Here is a 22,348-nt window from a genome sequence, read left to right as displayed (position 1 = left end):
AATGTGAGAGCGCCAACTCATGAGAAGCTCATGTGGCTAAGAGATGTTTTCTTATTTTTGAGATGTTTTAGAGCAATTACGTCATCATCCTTGGTGATCCGGGCACAGAAAATTAGTTTCCCTCTGATTTCTTCACACCCATTGGTACAGAGTCTCCCTCAAGTCTCACCCCTTGTTCTTGGCTGTGAGAAGGATAAGGGACAGTAACCTTTCCACTGTGCCACCAAGGAAGAGGGGAGCCCTCTGCTCACCGTGATTAGATCTCCCTTCAGGGATTTGCAGTCACAGCACCCTAGCCCACATAGGATGCCACCGAAGTGTCCAATCAGTGGGGCCTGTATTTGCCGGCACACAGGGAGGTAGAAACTAAACTCCCCGAGCCCCCCGCCCCCCGACCTTTCTGTCATAGAGACATTCCCACCCTCTCCCTGTGGGAAGATCCAGAAGGTCGATCACAATCACAACACCCCACACACACACACACACACCTAAGCAGCCCCTCCGTGCCTCCCCCTGACATTCCCGCCTTCTTTGTCCTCAAGGATCCTTAACTAAACAGGAGGAACTGGAGCTTTCACTGGCGGACAACTGCCTCTGCAACTGCCTCTGGTTGCTATGAGCGCTGTACATACACACAACACAGCTGTCACTGATATGGCAGACCTAATGGGGACCAAGGCTTTCAAATCTCTAAGAGGAAAAAAATAAAAATTCACAGCTTTGGAAATGGCATCAGTATCTATAAATAAATTTGAGGGCAGAGACGTGAATTACAGAAGGCAAGAACACAATAGCACGGGGCCCGAGAATAAGGTCCCCTCAGGGTGGGACCAGGTGGGCCCGACACTCCCCGGAAGTCCAGGACCGCACGGCCCTTCAAGACGGGGAAAATTAGAAGCGGTCTGCTTTCCACCTACCACTTTCTCTTTCCCTCTCTCTTCATTCCCTTTGAAATGAAGAGGAAGAGAAAAGGAAGGATGCTAATTAGGGCCGGAGTCAGGGCGAGAACCTGGGTTTCCTGACCCCATGGCCAGGTTTCCTGGGCTGAGCCAAGCCCCTTCCATCATGCAGGCAGCTCCAGACGGCTCGAAACTCTCGGGAATGGAAAGCAAGAAAAACCAGAAGCTGGGAAGGTTATTGTATAGTCAGGAAATACTCCCTGAACAGGAACAATTCTAATCCGGAGATAAACTAGGATGGATGCAAGCACTGTGTGTAAGCAGGGACACATACACACGCACGCACGCACGCACGCACGCACACATACACGCACGCACGCACGCACGCACACGCCACCACTATCCACGCGGTGGATCCCAGTGAATGCTGTCTCAATTGAGCTGTGCAAGAGAGGTCATTGCCTTAAGATCCCAACGTGAATTATTACTTTCTAGACTCTCTCCTTCAGAATAAAATTAGTTATTATTTTGTGCTTTCCAAAACTGGCTCACAGGCAGCAGCCTGCCCTTCTTCCGGCCCCTGCTTTGAGTTGAGACTTGCTTTGACAGGAAGGACGGAGGGATGGTTTCTTTGTCATTTGTGACGGAGGACCTAGGTGTCCAGAGAAACCCCCAAATTACAGAACACTTAAAAACCTGGGGATAAAATATCTTAAATCTCCATTAAGATGACTAGCTCAGGTGGTGGGAAAGTGAGAGAAATAGGAATTTAATAGGAAATAGGAAAGTAAGAGAAATAGGCAGAAACTTTAAGAAAGAATCACCCAGAGGAGAAAACGCACATCAGAAGGGGAATTTGCCCTGGGTGCTTATGCCCATCCCCAGTGGTCTGGGATCCACAAATTATTTTCTGTAAAGGGCCAGATAATAAGTATTTGAGGCTTTGTGGGTCACATATGATTTCCGTCACTGTCATTGTTTTTTTTTTAACAACACTTTAAAAACGTACAAACTGTCCTTAGCTCAGAGGCCATTCAGAAGCAGGCCACAGGAAGCGTGTGCAGGGACCGGAGACGAAGCCCAGGGTCAGAGTCAAAGACCTCGACACAAAACGAGCACCACCGTGGTGGAGCCGCTCGGTACGGATTTGGTTTAAAGTGGGCCCAGAGTGATAGTTACACTGTGCCTGGTGGAATCAAACTCATACGCTCTGAAGGCAGACGCTTTAAACCCAGACCAAGCTCCAAGGAACATAAACTCACAATACAAAAAAGTCACAACACATAGGAGGAAGCGAGCTACCGGGAGGCAGGGAGTACAGAGTCAGACCCGGGAAGGGCGACCCCCTTGGAAACAGCAGGTACAGGATAGAAAACTCACGTCAAAAGGGGCCTCCAGGTGATTCTAGTGACTTATGCAGTTTGAAAACCACCTTTCCAGTCATTTCAGAGCCCATGAGCAGGGCCCCAAGAGCAAAGTGGGAGAGCAGGCGACAGACATCATCACTTTGGTTGGGCTACGTTAGCCTTATGATGGTGGATTTCGAAGAGACTGACTTTTCTCCATAAAATGTTCTATGGCTTGAGACTATCTGACTTGCAAATAGGGAAGGAATAATCTAGATTATCCTTGCACTTTACCCGCAGGGAACCCTGTGGTCTAACCCCACCCACATCTCCCATTTCCCCCTGTCCGAACTTTCTACCCTGACCGTCAAGGCCATGGCCACGCTGTATCTGTTGGTTCAGCCATGAACCCTCCGGACATAGGAGGAGCTCAGTGAAGACTGTCAAACTAATGACTGGTCTGTAAGAACCGCTCCCTGGGGAAAGCCCCAAAGCAGGAATGCCACGCTGCATGACTAACCTGGGGGACGCCATCGTGACCCAGCACGGCTCGGCCCAGAGGTCCCAAGTCCAGGCCAGCATGTTAAAGGAAAGAATTGGATGCTGAAGAATTGCTGGTATTGGCTCTGAAGAATAAACTCAAAGGCGACTTTAAAATAAATGCACAGTGCTACGGGCACTGCCATCACACTGATGTCCGTAATAACAGCTCACAGCTGAGTGTCACGGTCAGTTTAAGCGTGTTAGCGCACTCATCACTGCCGTATTGCACCGCCTTCCCTCTTCTGGAAGGAAAGCTGTCGAGTTTCTCTACTTTTATCACGTAAGAGGAAAGAGATCTAAATTAAAAGAAAGACAACAACAAAGCAACTTAGCAGTGAAGAAATCCAACACACGCCAACCACCTCAGCTGGCTATGAATGAATGGGTGCTTCCTCCCCAAACCCATAACTCCAGTACAACCATGAGGAACACAGACAAATCCACATGGACATTCTACTAAGAACATGGCCAAAGCTCTCAAAACTGTCAAGATCATCAAAAGCCAAGTCACGGAAACTGCCGGAGATCACAGGAGCCTAAGGAGCTTTGACGACGAGATGGGACGTGGTATGTGGGGTGGGATCCGGGAACAGAGAAAGGACATTTAGGCGAGAACTAGACAAATCCAAATGCGGATGGAGTTTGGTGAATAGGAATGTGCCACTGTCAATGCCTTGATTGTGACAAATGTACTGTGGTCGTGTCGGATGTTAACAACGGGGAAAACTCATTGAGGGACACACGGCAACCCTCTCTACCACCTGAGTAACTCGTCTGTAACACTGAAACTACTCTAAAATAAGTTTATTTTAAAAGAGGTATTTTCATCAAATAGAAGAACCCCTAGGATTACTTTCGATGATGTTGTGGAATGTTTTTCCTTGGGAATTTTAGGAATAGTACAGAGAACTCATATCTTAAAGAGGTTAGGTGTTCTTCTTGGGGCAGGAGACTGGGCTGAATTATTTATCAACATCGATTCTTGATTTTTGTAGTAATTTTATTTTGTGTTTTAATTAAATTTATTGAGATAACATAGTTTCATAATGTTTGTAAATTTCAGCTGGATAACTTTATAGCATAACATCTCTTTACTCCACTCTGTTCACCACCCAAAGTCTAGCCTCCTTCCATCACCATATATTTGACTTTCTTCACCCTCAGTAAGACTATAAATTTGTAATTTGTATTATTACGACTCTTCAAGCCAGAGTAGTTGGAAAATGTAAGGAATGAGGAGCTGATCACTTGTAAGGATGTGTCAGAGTTATCGCAAAGGTAGTAAGTTACTTAGCTGGTGCCCAGCGGTTACAGGTAACACCCCGTGGGTAAACCACGTACACGCAAATGCACCGCCGGTTACAGAGCGCTTGCCCTTTGTGTTGGTATTCATGTAGTTGAGAATTTCTCCCAGTAGAGGGCGCCATTGACCATTGAATGGAAAAGATGCCCCGGCATAGGCGACAGACCTCACGGATTCTACTTTGAACAGTTTATAGCATAACTCTGAGGAAGTATAACCTGTGAGAAATCTTCTCCAGTATTACCTGTACAGTAGGAAAGGGGGATTAGATAGTACCAGCCAACAGGGGGCGCATTTCACAGAAAGGAGAAAGTATGTTGGACTATACCAGACAATGGAGCCCTTACACCCGCGTGTTACTGAAACGAAAATCTCCCCACTCCACCCCACGCTGAAAAGCAGGTTAAAATGACAAAACAAGAAATGCTTTATCCTAGGCCGGACCTGTGTTTCCGAAAGATAATGTGGGAGGAGACCTTAGAGTATCATCTATCTACTCGTTGATTGACCACAAATGTCTTGCTCCACATAGCATTTCACAAAATAGCTCATGCATTTAATTCTTAACCTAAATAGAGCAGCCAGAGCAGCCTCTCTTGTATGTGGCAATATCTACACACACACACACACACACACACACACACACACACACACACCGCCTTAATTAAAATTCCTTCATGTCCTCCCATTCCTATCACGTCCAAGTACAGTACAGAATCCTTAACATGCTCTCCTCAGTCCTGCATGGTCTGGCCCCAGATGACATCTGCAGAGCCACCTTAGACCTCTCTCCACTCAGTCCATGTGCCTCAGCCCCCTTCCCTTCTGGTCACTGCCTGCTCATCTTTCGAATCTCAACTCAACAGTTTTCCCTTGGAGAGCTTCACCCATAGGTTAGGTAGCCCCATCAAATGCTTACAGAACACCTTGCACTTGGCCTTTGGAGCCCTGACGATAGGTCTACTACATGCGCTAAACACAGCACTAAACAATGTCGGCATCAATAATTCACTTGCCATTGCTGGATTGATGTTGATTCTCCTGTCTAGATCGCAAGTTCCTTGGGACGAGGGCTCATGTTTTCATTCTCCGTGTATCTCAGCAGCTAGCATAGGACCTGGCTTAGAGCAGATTTTACATATTAATTTGTAGAATAAATGATTGAGGAAAAACCGGGTACCTGCCAGCTGTCTGGCTCTCTCCTACCTGTTTTACTCTTTTCATCCAAAAAGAGGGGCGGGGACATTTATCCAGGAATTAGAACTACTAATATTTGGGTATTATACAGGGTATTTGGGAGATTTGGGGAAAACAATGTTAGCAAAGCACTCGTTAGCTGCAAAATATGAAAAAAAAAATAAGATAAGATGGCATAAAACAAAACTTTTGTCATATTTTTGATGGTTCATCAAAAGGACATATTTTCTAGAGAATATCTCCCAGGATGCCTGTGTTGATGGGAGCAGGTTAACACTTCTACGTATTATTCAGGTGAAGCTGGGTACTATTATTAAACCAGGGAACCTGGAAAACAGCTCAGCCTCCCTTTAGCAGAGCAAGGATCTAGAGGGAGAAAAATGTATAATGGATGCCAGGGAAGCTATGCACAATGCAAGATTGTATTAAGCTGGGCTTGGCCAATTAAAATACTCCTTTGCTCAGGCTTTGCTGTGAACTCAAATTGTCTTTGGCCGATGGGCATCTCTTTGACTTGTCTCTTAAGTCCTTCTAACGAGTTATGACTCATCTTCGAGAGCTTCCTCACTATTAAGTATAACAAAATGTTTCAGAATTATCTTATATATTTCCTGCCCCAAACATGGGATCAGCCATATTTCTAAGAAATAATACATCAAGAAATAGTCTGGGCACTGACTGTCACCACTGCTACTCGCTTGGTTATTGTTTCTATGCCCCTTAAGTGATATGTACATTTTTTTGAAAAGAAAAAATATCTCTTGAGTTTACATTGATCCTTCCGATTCAAGTTTAGTACAACAAAAGTTTTAAATAAGCACTTCTCTATCACATCTACATACATTTTCTTTATTCTATGATGAGAATTCTGGATCTCAAGGACACAAGGAATGATAGAATAACAATATCGATAAATTATTCATTTACTCCACAGCACACACACACAGCAGTCTCAGAATAACAACACTTGGATTTCAGAATGTACTGCTTCTGATGAGATGAAAACCCATTTGTGCTGACCTCAGAAGAAATGAAGCCAGAAGGACAAACAATAAAAGAGAGCATCTTTGCCACACTGTGTAGATTCTACGACACTTACTCTCTTGACAAAGCTCATTTTGTTTTAAAAAGATGCTGAGTTACGTTATTCAGACAAATGCTTCCGGTAAAACAAACAAACAAAAAAACATATTTTTACGATGGAATAAAATATAAATATAAATTATATATATGTATATACATAATCATCTTAAAATAACCAAAGAAGTAACGAGATAGAAGGGAATGACTAGACCCACCATGAAGAAAAATTAGGGTTTCAGAGGTTCAAATAAAGACTTCTTTCACTCAGAGTAGTTATCCATCCTAAAATTTTTGAATTTTCATTTTGGTGGCCTTTTGGAGAGGGGAAGAGAAAAGTCAAAGCTCAGAGACCACACGAAACAGGAAGTTGAACAGAAGGTTCACCCCATAATCAACTCAAAATGGTAAATGGATTTAAATGTAGAACACTGGACTATAAAACTTTTAAAGAGGAGAAAAATCTTTGATTCCTATAGCTACACAAAAAGTTCTTAGACTTTATACCAAAAACATGATCCATAAGAGGAAAAACTGATAAACTGGACTTCATCAAACTTAAAACTTTTGCTGTATGGAAGACCACCCAAGAGGATGACAAGACAAGCTTGGTATGGAAGAAAATACCTGCGAACCATATATTAGGCAGAGAACTAGTATAGGTGAACAACTCTTGAAATTCAGCAATATAAAAAAGCAAACAATCCAATTAAAATATGAGCTAAAGACATGACGAGAAATTTTGCTGAAGATATACAGATGGCAAACGAGCATATAAAAAGATGTTCGACATCATGAAGCATTAAGGAAATAAATCAAAACCACAATGGGATACTCCTCTACACCTCTGAGAATGGATCAAATTAAAAACACATGCCGATGAGGCTGTAGAGAAACTGAATTACACATACACTGTTGGCAGGTGTGTAAAATGATACGGCCACTGGAAAACAGTTTGGCAGTTTCTTAAAAATGTAAACATGCAACTGCTGCTACCGTAAAACCCAGCAGTTATATTCCTGGGCATTTATCTCAGAGAAATAAAGACTTAATGTTTATACAAAGACCTGTATGTAAATGTTCATAGAAGCTGTATTCATGATACCAAACTCTCGAAACAACCCAGGTGTCTTCCAGTGGATGAACGGCTAAACAAACCATGGTATATTCCATACCATGAAATACTGCTCAGAAATGAAAAAGAATGAACACACACATGACAACGCAGATGGATCTCCAGGGAATTATGAAGAGTAAAATGAATAAAATAAATACGGGGGAAAGTATGACAAAATCATCAGGATCCCACATTGCTGGTGGCTGTGTCCTTTGAGGAAGAAATCTGGCATACGAAAGGGCTTCCTTCACTTCAATTTTACTTTTATAAATATTTCCTAAGAAAGTGATCCTAGATGAGGAAGCACAATTTGTATCATAGAGTCTAAAATGGCAAAAATTAACACAAGGTAATAGCTTAGAAAAGGAGTGAATCAGGAAGTTATGGCTGTGTGCCAGATGCGGCCCACAGATCGTTGTTTATAAACAAAGTTTTATTGAAACACTGCTACACTCATTTGTTTACGTATGGTCTATGGCTGCCTTTGCACTACTATGGCAGAGCTGAGAGTTTGAGAAAAAGATGTATGTCCCACAAAGCCTAAAATATGTGCCCTCTGGCCTTTTATGAAGTTTACTGATGCATAGTTTAGATTTTGGCTGTTGGTTAGTAAACCAAGGTCCAGAAGCTTCCTAGACTATTTTGCAGCCATGAGAAAAATTCATGGGAGTTTGTAAAGAATGGAAAAATTTTTCATGCTATAGGAAAATAAGAGAATACAGAACTATTGATACGATAGATAGATAGATAGATAGAGATAGATAGATAGATAGATAGATGATAGATAGATACACTGTTGCAATTAAATGAAGAAAAACATTTCAAAGGGGAGTAGAAGGAAGTATAACAAAATGTTAACGTGATTTATCTTCAAGTGATGGGCAATACATGTGATTTTAGTGTTCTCTCTACACAGCTTTCCTTCAATTTATATTAATGAATATGTTTCGCTTTAAAGTATAAAAATAAATATCAATTTAATAATGGAAACTAAAAAAATAAATCAAGCCTCCGGTGCACTAGGCTTTCACAGACTTAGATTCTGTGTATGATTCTGAACCGAACTCTAGTGTCTTCATCGAGCGCTCAGTTCCCACCCACTGAGTTAGAGATTTTACTTCCATCCGTATTTATCTGGCAGGAGAGAGACAGCGTCTCGTGTTTCTGCTCAAGTGTGGTTAATCCTTGTAACAAAGGACCTCAACTGTCCCTTTGCCTTCATTCCTTTATTATCCGCGTGTGAGTTGCTGTCACTTCCAAGGGAAGACCAGATGAACTGAAATCAACGAATGACAACCTAGGCCAGAGAAGAAGCAGAAGTGAGACTTGGAGGGTAGACAGAGAAGAGAAAACATGGGAAAGTAAAAGTAGAGGACTCCTTGCTTCCTTCTGAGGCGCGCGCTGTGTGGACGGATGAGCGCTGTGTGGACGGACGAGCGCTGTGTGGACGGACCAGGGCTGCCACGGGAGCCGGGCGGAGTTCAGTTTGTAATCATCCTCTGGAAGTGTGTGAACTTAGTTCAATTACGAAGTAAAACTTTGTGAGGGCCCCCCGCCCATCAGAATGTTAAGGGCTTAGCTAAAGGATGAAGCTTAATTCAAAACCATCAAGCCCGAAGGGCATAACGAGTCAGACGAGTCAGACGCAAGTGGGAACAAAGTTAAACCAGAAAGGTGAGGTCAGCCAGAGTAACTTCACTTCCCATAATCACTTCCTATTCTCCGCAAGGCCTGGAAAATTAGCTGCATTCAACCTTCTGAACTGCTTGGGGGACGCAATTGTCGCTTTCCCAGCATCTCCTCATTCTTCGGGGGATCAAGGGTAAGGGCTGCAGGGCTGCCGATTCGGCTCCAATTAGTCACAACTCGCTCCGCATCACCAGGCAACCCCAGGCTTTCATCACCCCGCCTGCTCCGCCTCTCCGCACAAAGATGCTTTGAGACAGAGTGAATACCGGGCAGCTGTGGGATTGACTACGAGGCAGAAAGAGAGGGCGGGAGGAAATGATGGCCACACACCCATCAATGACCATCTTGGCATTTACTAATCACATCTCATTTTTTAACCTCGTGAACAAATTAAATCTAATTTCCTTTTTGGGAATCGACAGCCACAGTGAAGAGCACCCCTGGTTTTCTCGACATCTCTATTCCTTCATGAAAATCTCCCCCAACTGCAGAGAGGGGGCCCAAAAAGGAAGCCTAACCTGGAGGGACTCAGTTCATTTATTCGACAAAATTTACTGAGTACCAACTATGTGCCAGGCGTGGCTCTAGACTTTCAGGATACAGCAGAGGAAAAATGATAACGGTCTCCATCCTTACGGAACTTATACTCAAGCAGAGGGGAGACAGACACTAGGCAGTAAAGATAACAAGTAACTTATATGCGTGTGGGGAGATAATAAAGAGTATGGGGCAAAGACAGAGCAGGAGAAACTGCGAGGAAGCGGCAGTGGGGGCTGAGGAGCCGCCGCCTTATTAAGGAGGATGGGCAGGATGAGCCTTACTGATTAAGTGAGCAAGGACTGGAAGGAGGTGACAGTCAGGAAAGTGGTAGCCCACCTGCTATGAGCTAATACCTGTTCAGGTATTTCCCCCAGGACCTTCATAACATAACAAGGACAGTGTAATAGAGTCTGGCTTCTTTTCCCAAAAAGGAAAAATAATTAAAAAGGAAAATAATTATTACGAGGCAGGCCCCACAAGAGCAGGGACCCCCATGTCTTTACTACTGGACCCCGAGGGCCTGGCATGTAGAAAGTGCTCAATTCAGTTTTGTTGAGTGAATGACTAAGTGATCACCAGCTATTTATAAATAATGCACCATTCAAGACAGACAATGGCAGAAAGCCATTGGAGCCATGCCCTGAGCAGGTTGTGTCGACTTCCTTAGTTGACCCCCACCTTCCTGCTCTGCTCAGCCGGAGACTGGCCCAGCACAGAAGTGCAAATCCTGGCAATGGGAGATGGAAATGGGAGAGGCATCTGGAAAAACTTCTCCAGGGGTCAAGCACCTGGCCTGTCTCAGGTGTGTCAGCAACTCTGTTCCATTTAAATCAATGTATTAACCACTTACGCAGCACCTGCTTCCTATGGAGGGTCCCAGGGACGCCTACCTCCTCATACTCCTGCTCTAGATAAGTAAGCCTTTGCCCCGAATCCCTCTGTCTCTGTCTCTGTCTCTGTCTCTGTCTCTGTCTCTGTCCCCCTAGGTTCTGCCCTGTTCTCTCTCTCCTTCTTCTCTTCTCTTCTCTCTTTCTCTCTCTTCTCTTTCTGCCCCTCTCTCTTCTCTACCCCTTTCCCTCTCCCTCTCTCTCACCTTGCTCTAGGAGAAGTGAGCTGCCATGTTGTGTCTGGCCCTATGGAGAGATCCAGGTGGCAAAGAAATGACGTGTTGGCCAATAACCTGCAAAAGCCCGAGGCTGCCATCAGCCAGGTGAGTGAGCTTAGAAGCAGATGCTTCCAAGTTGAGTCTTGAGAAGACCACGGCCCCCCAACACCTCGACTGCAGCTTCTGAGGGACCCTGAGGCAGACGACCCGGCTAAGCTGTGCCTGAATTCTTGACGCTCAAAACCTGTGAGAGAAAAAAATGTTAGTCGTATAAAGCCACTGAGTATTGTTATGTGGCAATAGATAACTAAGACATACAATCTGCCCTCAAAACAAGATATAGTAAGGCAAATGGTATGATAAATACAACATATTTGGGGTACAGAGGTTCACAGGAGGAAGAAATAGGTGACTGGGGGTTTATATGACTCAAATTTACATACTTCTTTAAATTTAGTGAGTGTTCCCACCACAATTTTCTCATTTGATCTTTATAATAAACCTAAGGATGATATTATTTGACTTATATGAATTATTAATTGATTCAGTCATCCAAGCAAACATTTTAAGTGTCAAATGTATGTCTGTGATGGGTACAAAGGAAACCTATATAAGCCATGGTATCCGCCCTCAGAGAACACAAAATAATATAGGTACATTAAGTAAACAAATAGATACATAGACTTTGTAACACAGTATCTTAAATGCCATAATAATCTTGAGCTATGCACAAAGATGACTCAAAGATGGGGTGACGAGCTCTCCCAGAGGAGCTAAGATATACTTTTCTTTTCCAGCTTTACTGTGATATAATTGACAAATTAAAGTTGTATATCTTTAAGGTGTACAATGTGATATTTTGATATATGTATACACTGTAAAATCAAACTAATTAATGTATCCATCATCTCACACAGTTAGCTTTGTATGTGTATGTGTGTGTGGTGAGAACACTTAAAATCAATTCTCTCAGCAAATTTCAAGTATACAATACAGTTACCTACAGTCACCATGCTGTGCATTAGATCCCCAGGATGAGTTCGTTTACCAGACTATTGGATCACAGGAAAAAACTCAGGCAGAGCATCTCAGGCAAACTCACGCAGTGGCATGGAGTCTGAAACAGTACAGTTTCAACTAAGCCAGTATAGGTGGATAGCGGGGTGCATATAAAGAATAAGAAAATTTGGCAGGTGGAGAGCTGGCTTTCACACTCAACTCTTCTGGACTAAATGCTATCTATGCTTTTTCCATGTTGTCATACCATGTTTTCAAATCTTTCTCAACCTCTTTTCCTGGTTTCTCTTCCTCCATCGTGAGATGTGACGATCAGTATAGATCACCGGAGAAAAACTCAGGAGCCAGAAAGGGGCTCAAGTCAAATAGCAAGTCAGTGGGGTGTGGACTTATGATCTGAAGCGAGAAAGGGAGGGAGGAAATATCAGAGAGAACGTAGCTCGAGGGAAGAACAAGATTAAAGGAAAAAGTGTTCAAAGCGTACGGAGACTAGAGAACCTTTACAGGTGGACCGCATGGAGCCAAACACGAATGGAAGATTTGCATAGGATGCATTAGGTGGAGGAAAAAAAAAACAGCTAAGGGCCCTTCAAGGTTTAAGAGAAGAAACCGATTCTTTAAAATGGTAGACCAAGGTCCTGGCTGATGACATGTAGTAGGGAAGGTAATTCCCCTCCGTGGTGGCCTCCCCCAGACCTACGACCCCATTCTAATTGTTTGTCAGACAACTTGTCTAACTGACAATTTAAGGAACGTTCTGTAAAATACCTGACGAAACTGTCAGGGTCAGCCTTCGAGAAACTGTCACAGACCAGAAGGGACTAAGGAGACAGGATGATTAAATGCAATGTGACATCCTCTGTGGGATCCTGGAACGGAAGAAGGACAATAGTGGGAAAATTAGTGAAATCTGAATGAAGGGTGAAGTTTAGTTAATGGAAACAGACTGTTACCGGAGAGCGGGGGCCTCTCCCGGTGCGTCGTCCAGGTTCTTGATGTCTTGCACAAAGAATTGAGCAAGACACCGAAACACAGCAGAAAAGAAAAGTTTTATGAGAAGGGAAAGTCCACTTCCAGACGTGGAAGCGGCCTGAGCAAGAGAAGCGTGGCTCAAAAGGTCTGGTAACAAAGCCTTCGGGGTTTTTATGCCTTTTTGCTGTGGGTGGTTACTTAGAGCGGGCTTCCTTGACTGACAACTAAGATTGACAGGACTCAGTGATTCATCATTTTGCTTTCTGCACGTTTGTTCCCAGAATTCAGTCTATTATAATGATATTAATGACCTTCCAGGCATATGCATCATATTATAATGATGGTATAATGAGGCTCAGGTGAGTTAAAGGTTGTTGGGGGTCTTCACTGCGCAGGTGCGAGTGACGGGCTTAAACTGGCACCTAAATCTCTGCCTACTGGTTTCTTTGAGCTAAAAAAAATGCCTTCTGGCTTGCTTAATTGTGGGCGGATTAGGGCGTACCCCTTCTAAGACAGGATGACGTCAGTGTCTTTGCAGGCAGACCTGAAACCCCCTAACTAACTTTCCTGCCTACCTCTTTTCTAAGAGCCATGAACCCCCTTACTAGTATGGATGTTGAGGGACGGGAGGTCTCTTCTTCCGAATCCGCTTCCTGCTGAGAATGGCCGTAGTCCCTGCTTACAGAGGTTTCATGGAGCTCTTTCCCTTCCTGCCTCAGTCAGGGTGGGGTCTTGGGTTTCCTGCTGAAGTGCCACCTCAGTCCCTAGACAAGGAAAAGAAAATACAAACTCGTTATTTAAATCATACATCTACTAATTTCTATTATTGATTTGCCTATTGAGTGAGTAAAGGGAAACTGGCTTGGTTAATATATTTCTTAAAGAGTAAAAAAGAAAGACCTTTGGCTTAAAGTCCCCTCCCCCCTCAGACTCTAAGGGCCCTGCCTCGTTTAACATCATTTCTGCTTAACAATGGGCTGATGACCCTTATCAATAGCCAGAGAATCTGAGTCACCAGGGCAATTATCAGGAATTGAAGGAGAGGGCCTTTTTCCCCAAGAAAGGAGGGAAGAAAACTTAACTAGGTTTACTAAAAAGATTAACTCCGCAAGAGATGTCCCATTTCATTTCCTGCTAAAAGATTAAGAATTTTACAGGTGATGTCCCATCTGAATACCAAGGTGGGTTTCTTAGGACCTCAGTAATACAAAAAGATAACATTAGGAAAGGCTGAACCTGGTGAGAGGTACGTAAGAACTTACTGTATTACCTTGGCAACTTTTATCTAAATCTAAAAATGTTTCCAGATAAAAAGTTTATTTTTTAAAATGACAGGCCAGTTGTAGAATCTAGATTATGGCTTACACGGAGCAATGCTTTGATTGGCTTCACCATTTGTAAATCGACTTTCAAATCCTGTATACACAGTCTCTTGGGTGAATCCTTTACGTAAAGGGACAATTCTTTGAAGATTTTCCAAGGGAGTCCTAATTTAAATGTTACATCAAAAGCAGGTTTTGCATGGGAGAATATAAGGCACTTATGATAATCTCACATAAACAGTTAATGAAAGAGAATATGGAAGAATCGAAAGACCAGATGACGAGTGACGTCACCAGGCTCTAAGCAGCTGGGAGAACATATATTTGAGCATCTTCTCCTGGTCCCTAGTCAGTGACCTAAATTAGGACACAGTCCAAATAAATACATACATACATACATAAACACTGAAAGCATTTACTACCTACGGACCCTCACTAAATTAACTTATAAAGGGAACAAAATCATGTGAATTGGAAGGGGAATGATCAACGTGAAAATATTCAACAGTGTTGATTTATTTCAGGGTAAGGTGGAGATCTTAACTCTTCACCTTAAGGCAATTGTGTTAAATTCATTTTCCACAACAAAATGTCAAGGTGACCTTCAAACTTAGACTTCAGAGGGAACTAGACTAAACGCAAGCTCCTCATTTTCCTCTGTTCCTCTTTTTAGATTCTCCGGTTCTTCCGAGAAATAAAGAATTCTGAGGCCCATGAGAGGCACTTACTGTGCAGGAGGACACACTACACGAAACGAAAAAACAGAGAAAAGTAGATGATGATCCAGTGAACGGTAGATCCAGATGCGGCATGAACAAGACTGAGGCTGTCCTCTTAGGCCACCATAAAGTCCTGGGGGAGACGTTTGTCAACATGGTCTCTGCTCCGAGGGCACTAGCCCGCTGGCCACTCCTCCGGCATGCTCTCCCAGGACTCTGTGGCTTCTCCATGCTCCTCCCTCAATGGCACGCCCTTGCAGGGACCAGAAGCCTGGAACGGACCCTTCTTCTCTCACGGCCCTCAGAGGAAACTTGAAAGTGCTTTGTTACAGATACAAACGTAAATATGTTATTCACATAAGGCAAGTGGTTAAGAAGCTCCCGAAACTCCTCTTTCCCACATCTAAATGTGGCTCTCCACAGCTCCAGCTTCATGTGAAGGGACCGGCCCCTCTTAGGAAGTGGGCAGTAGCTCCAGCCCAAAGACAAGCCCAGGGCCCGCCCATGAGGCCACAGCTCAGTGGAGATTCCTGTAAGGTCCCGGCCTCCAGCTCACTCTGAGGCATGCTGCATGCAAACAGGAACCAAATTAGGAGAACCGAGCCAACCACAGTCAGAAAAACAAAAAATGCTCTAACTTGTAAACAGAGGTGCATTTCTCATACATCGCCCTGCTTCTGTAATGTTTAAAATGGAAACAGCACAGTTGATACCCAAACATGTGTACGGGAAGACTGCACCTGGCCTTGAAAGCCTCCCGCTCTGTGCTAGGCCTTGCTGTTGGCCCTTGAGGAGTCCCCCACCCCCCTCCTCCTACAGAACTTCCCCGGGCCCTTTGCTCCAACAACAGCAAGGGAGAAGTTCACAGCCGACGTCGGAAGGGGTCAGTGACCAGGTGCCATGGTTTCAAACATTTTTACCCACATTGGTCATATGAGCTTTTCACCTTAAGACGATCTGGAAGTCAAGAGGGTATTTTGAAGAAAATGTATTCGAAGAGGAAGATGCAAAACGTGTCATTCAACAAAAGAAAAAATAGTTGTTCTGTGCCTAAATAGGGCAAATGAAATCATGGGGTTACTGCTAACATTACGGGGCGGTGGGCGGTGGGGCATCTGGTTCGAGTGAACAGCACACATGGTGTCGAAAAGAAAAGCAATCAGAAAAGGCAGAACGCTGGGCAGTGACCACGGGCGGTGGGCGGGCCACGCCCACTGTGCCTTGCGCTGTGTTATGGGGCGACACCTCGTAGGTGCGCCAGCTTCCCACGTGCTGCTGTTTTAGTAACAGGAAAGCTGGGCTTTCCCGCATCGTGATCAGCTTGCGGATAAGGAGGACAGACGCAAGAAGGCAGCTAGTCCGAGGACAGAGAGCGCCAGCCCTGTGCTGGGTATCTCAGTGGGACGGCAGTGACAGAGAAGGCGGCACCACACGCGGCCGGCACCGTCCGGGGGACGGGCAGACGCCTACCTGGGAAACGGCCGCCAAAATTACAGCCTGAGGTTTCCTAGAATGATTTTGCCTTCCTAGTGGATGCCTTTTTGTGTATTTTCTCAATGACGCCAAAGAGCGGAAACTCTATCAATGCTTCCAGCTCGATTTGGTTGATAAGGTCTAAATAAAACTACATTTCAGAAATGATTCACGACTAACACTGGTAGTACAATATCCCTCTGCGTCCAGGAGGGAACGTGGGTTTAATGCCAGGAGACTGGGTTTAGGCAGCATCTGTTCTATCAGCAGCTTGTCCTTGAAGAAGATGCTCAAGTCTTAGTTTCCTCATTCATAAAATGTGGCCCATACCTTCTTGTGAGAAGAAAATACATTCAGGTGTTAGGTCAATGTGCCCTGTGAGCCTGAGAGCATTACAAAATGGCACAGCTATAAGTAATGGCAAGACAGGATGCTTAGAAATTTCTGACACTGATCCCTGAGAAGTCTAGATATGCAGATATGCAGATAAAACGCACCTAGCTGATCTCGAGGTGCGAAGACCCTTCTTAATAAGACCAAATATATATACATAGATCAAGTAGACTCTTGAAAATATGACGTTCACCTTTTAACAGCTCCGTCTGGGAAAGAACAAGATGCATCTCTGCAGTGTTTTCTTGGAAGAGCAAATTCACAGTGACGTGTGGAAGCTTCGTGGCTATCTAACAGGATTGTGTCAAATGAAATCTCCAAGCCTTCAAATTAAATTGGAAATAGAACAACAAGCAGGCTCTTCAGCGGTGTCATGACTTAAGATTTGGCATAAGTTGATGGGTATTTGAGACGATTTGTTTTTGTGATTCGGTGGAACACATTTACCTGGTTCACTCCCATCCACTTAGGTGGGGCCCCCTGCTCCCCTCCCTTGAGCCCTCCTGGGGCAGGGGGAAAATCCCCCAGAGGAACACTTTATGCAGCTCCTGGACATTTGGTCTTTGCTTTCCCTCTGCTCTGGCTCTTCCACGATTTTCCTGGCAAAGTCCAGTGAGGATGCCCTCACCTACCACCAGTGTTGGCCACTGAAGTTACACTGAGCCTGCACAGATCTGCTTTAAAACAGCCTCAGTGAACTGAGTTATGTGTGTTCCTCTGCCACGCTCTGTCACCTTGATCCCAGAGGAGACCTCCCCTAGGTCCCCAATGCCCTACAGTGACCTGTATGTGAAAGCCATCCTTTGCATTTCAGCTCATTGTCCCTCCCACCCCAGACTCCATCAGGCACAAGTCCGTGGAGTTAGCAGGAGAAAAAACTCTCAGATAGAAGCCATACCGTCCCCCAAGCCCTCATCCCCTCGCTTCTGTCCTGATCGCTTTCTCACACCTTCTGACCAGCTGCATCAGTCTCGTTTCCACCGTTGCTCCATAATCATCCCACTCTTACGAAGTTTTGTGTCTCACCACGAAGCTCTCACTAAGTGATGGTCGTAAGTATTGAGTCATTCATCACTAGCATCTGACATTCACGCGGCAGCCTGATGGCAGAGGCTGGGTGCCCAGAGGCAGTGGTGAGCAGGAAAGGAAGCGCTAGCCTGGATTCTAGCAAAACTAGGACAATTCCGGCATAGGTGTAATATATCCATCATTTATAAGCATTTCTTCCAAATTTTCTGCTCCTGGTGCCAAAATCTGAACCATGCCCATGAGCCACTGTTCACTGTTCTAAAAACAGCTCTTTGTATGCTTGTAGCAATAGTAGATTCTAATGTCATCTCTTTCCCCAATCAAAAACATTAGGTTCTACAAAGCAAAAATGCCAGGCCCATCGAATACCCCTGGCATCTGAATACCCCCGGCATCTGAATGATGTTCTGAATGATGTAAGCAAATTCTTTTATGGTATCAGTTTAGAGCACTAGTCCCAACTTTTTTGGCATAAGGGACTGGTCCTCCTATGAGAATCTAATGCCTGATGATCTGAGGTCTAGCTGAGGCAGTGATGCTAGCACTGGGGAACAGCTGCAAATATGGATGAAGCTTTATTCACTCAACTGCCACTCACCTCCTGCTGTGTGGTCCAGTTCCTAACAGGCCACAGACTGGTACTAGTCCGTGGCCCGAGGGTTGGGGACCCCTGGTTTAGAGCATACCTTACTAAATTAAGCATTAGGGAGAAGAGTGTCTATGGGGAATCGCTTCTTTGGCCCTTAGCCCATTCCGTCTCATGCAGATACCTACGGGATGCTGCCGTGTATGTAACAGAAGCTGCTGTCATCGCTCACTGGATGTCTGCCAAGTGCTCCATCATCGTGTCCCCAAGTTGCTCATCACCACCAGGGAAGCTCTGTGGGAGCCATCTGCTGCCCGGGAAATGCTGACTCTTCTGCCTTGCGAAGAGCTAGGTGCTGTCATGGAGAGGGAGGCTTTCCGAGGAGATGCGGCAGCACATGGAACTTGCTCGGTTTCCACACTCACTCAACACCTCCTCTGTGGCCATCCGCATGCAAGGCACCAGCTCTGTCTGCTTCCAGTGCTGACATGGGTAACTTAGAGCCCTTCGGGGGCAGGGACGAGGGTTTTGTTTGGCTCCGTGTTGTGTTGTTTGCCATTTAGCATCATCCTTCAGAGAGCTGAACCCGCGCTCTCTTCTAGAGGGGAATTATTATTGTTAGATGACATTATGCTCTCTGTTCCCAGGTTGTAGATGGAAAGCTGATGTTCAGTGAGATAAAGGAGTTCGCCTGAAGTTAAACGGTCCAAAGTGGCTTAAAATGTAGATCTGAAAACTCCCCCGGTAGTTTTGTCTGTATCTACCCGCCCTCCCCACCCCCCGCCCCACACACACCATGAAGCGCCAGCTTATTCCCCAAGGCAGATCCAACCCTCCAAAGAAATGTTCTGTCAACAATACCAGACAATGGTGACCAATCCCGTGTCCTTACCCCTCACGGCACTTACAGGTTCTCTTATATGCCAGGTAGAGGGACTAATGTGAACAAAGATACAGAAATAGGACTTTAAAAAGCCCTCCGGGGAAATGCCAAATGGGCAAACGGTGAGATTGCGGGTGGCAGAATAGATAATATAGTCAATAAGATTGCAAAAGACAAGCCAGGTGTGATGACTACTGAGTCTCTTGACAAAGAATTTACACAGTCCCCTAGTGGCCGTGGAAGCCAAAACAAAACAAAACAAAAAAAACCCCACATTTTTAAGGGAAATAATAAGTTTAGATGCATATCTTAGAAAGCAGCTGGGTAAAGACGAGAACCAGTAACAGCATCCCTCCAGAGATGATTTTTAAAAAGAAAAAAAAAGCACCTATGGCAGTGATAGAAAAGACTGAGAAGACGTTGCAAAGTTAGAAATGGCAGGCATTGGTATAACCAACTAGATTCCAGGGGGAAGTCAGGTGAAGGGCAAAGGGTGAGAATGAGCCAACATCATCCACATCTTCTAGCCTGAAGTCTAGTGGGGGTGGTAATGGCCTTCACTGAAGTAGATAGCACAGGAGATTGACAGGTCCGATGACGAGCTCAGCGTTAGGCATGCTGTGTTGGAGCTGGCTGTGGGGCCTTCAGATACGCAGGTCCGACACACACTTGGAAATTTTAAGTTGCAATAGGATACAAACCCTGAGTCTGGGTATCAACAATACATGTGAATGAATGAGATCACTTGAGAAGAGCAAAGCGAGAAAAGGAGAGGGTGAATGGTCAAATCCTGGGGACGGCAGAAAAATGGTGGTGCAGGTGTACAAAAAATAAGTTATAGAAATTGACAAAATGTGGTCAGAGACATGGATGGGAGCAAGGGACGCATACACCTAAGGGAAATACCAGCGCTGTGTCAGGGACAGAGGGAGATGCTTGTTACATTTTATTATTGAGCTATTTTTTAAAGTTTTATATAAAATATCAGCTTTTAAATTTGTACTTGTTCTTAACCAAGGAATTTATAATTTTCACATCACATCCTGTTCCAAAATGTTTGTTTGTAGGGCTTCGTTTTTCTTTACTGATCAGATGGGGTTCAGGAACGCCGCTGAGTTTGTAATGGACGAAAACCAGGAACATGTTACTTTATAGACAACATAGTTAGAAGAGATCGTTTTCAAACACTAAGGGATACCTGATTTTGAAGCATGACGATGTTAGTGCTATGTTGCTGGATGCATACAACTAAGTCCAAGTATTTATTAAAAATACTAGCAACAATGCTAGCAACAATTGCAACAGTGCTAGCAACAACTAGCAACGGTGTTTGGGAGCTGGAGTGATAGGCGACACCCCTACCTGCAAGGACCATATAGTATAATGATAGTGGTAAGAAACTTTCTTCTCAAACCATGCAGTAATAATACGAAATCTACTGTTACAGACTGCTTTTCTTGTCAGCCCCCCGCCCCCACCAAATCCATTCTCCCTTCTTCCATAGTAACAGAATAATTCTGGCTCAGCACAGGCTGCCCGGCTAGAGACTGTATCTGTCAGCTTCCCTGGAAGTTAGGTTGTGGCCATGTGATCAAACTCTTACCAAAGATGAGAAAAGTTGTGTGTGTCACTTGCTTAAGGGAAAGTCACTTATCCTAGATTTTTTTCTTCCCCCTACTCACTGGCAATCAACTGTGCACATGAGGGCAAGACCCTAGGATGGCAGAGAACAAAAGGGACGGGACCTAGGATGCTACTGACCCTGGCGCCTTCTCAGTGATACATGTGGTAGAAGTGTCTCTTCTTTAAGCACTGTGTCTTCAGCATCTGTGTTAGCTTTTAATCTAACTGACAGAACTACCATTTAATGAGTAATTCATATGTTTTCTATACATTAGCTCAATAAGTCTTTACGCAGTTCTGTGAGGTAGTTATTTCCTATTCCCATTCTACAGATCAAAAAACCGAGACACGGGCAGAACGAATAACTTGTCCCTGATCAAAAGCTTGCGATACCAGAGCCAGGAATCCACACCTGTGTGACCCCAAAGCCCACACTTTTAACCCGGTGTTCTTATTATTAATTCGTAGTGTAATAAGAATAATTCTAAGTGTTAAATTTTAAAAAAATATTTTTAAGTTCTTGAATAAGTAACACTAACCATTCAGTATTATTAGAGTAACTGCTATCTCCCGAAAGATTAATATCAGGCTCTACGCTATTTGCCTCACGTACATTAACTCATTTCGTCTTTACAAAAGCACTATGGGGTCATCATTATTACTATTCCCATTTTGCAGGTGAAGAAACTGGGCTGCTGAGCAACTCACACGAGGATACTATTGTGGGCTGAATCGTGTCCCCCTCCCCGCCACGTTGAAGTCCTAATCCTCGGCACCTCGGAATGTGACCTTATTTGAGAAACAGGTGATCACAGAAGTGATTAAATTAAGATGAAATCGTTAACATGAACCCTAATCCCATATGACTAATGTCCTTACAAGAAGAGGAAACTTGGACACAGACATGAGGGAAACGACGTGAAGACACGGGCACGAGGTGGCTAATTACAAGCCAAGGAGAGAGGCCTCGGAAGAAACCATCCTTGCCCGATGCCTTGATCTGAAACTTCTGTTCTCCAGAATTGTGAGAAAGCACTTTTCAATTCTTTAAGCCCCCAGCCTGTGGTAGGTGGCACTTGGTGAACTGAGGAGCGTGCAGCTCAGAGGATGCACGGTGATAATCTCACAGAGGGGAAAGAAGTGTAGGCGAGAGGCTTCGGCACAAACCTCACAGGGGAGGTGGCAATTGAGCCTTGAGGATATGAAGACGTGTCCTCAGGATGAAAAAGAGAAAAGGATGGAGGAGGAAAGCCCAGGAGGACCGCACTCAGCGGCAGGGGCCGGACAGCTGGGGCTCTGCGGGATGCAAGGCACTCTGCCCAAGTTGGCTTCTCTGGGTGATTGCCCAGAGGCACTGCAGGGGACCTGTGGGGGGAGCAGCAGGCTAGCTGGGGTCTGGGGAGCTCAGGGGCCTCTGAGGCTCCCTCCACAGCTGCCTCCGGGAGGCGCCTTATGCCTCCTCGGGAGGTTTCCCCATCTGTTCATCTCCCCGTAAACATCGACAGTCTGGTC

The sequence above is a fragment of the Pteropus medius genome, unplaced genomic scaffold (genome assembly GCF_902729225.1).
Source record: "Pteropus medius unplaced genomic scaffold, Ma_sr-lr_union100, whole genome shotgun sequence".
Taxonomy (NCBI): Eukaryota; Metazoa; Chordata; class Mammalia; order Chiroptera; family Pteropodidae; genus Pteropus; species Pteropus medius.
The sequence above is the reverse complement of the archived record's forward strand: the minus strand, read 5'-3'. Positions refer to the sequence as shown.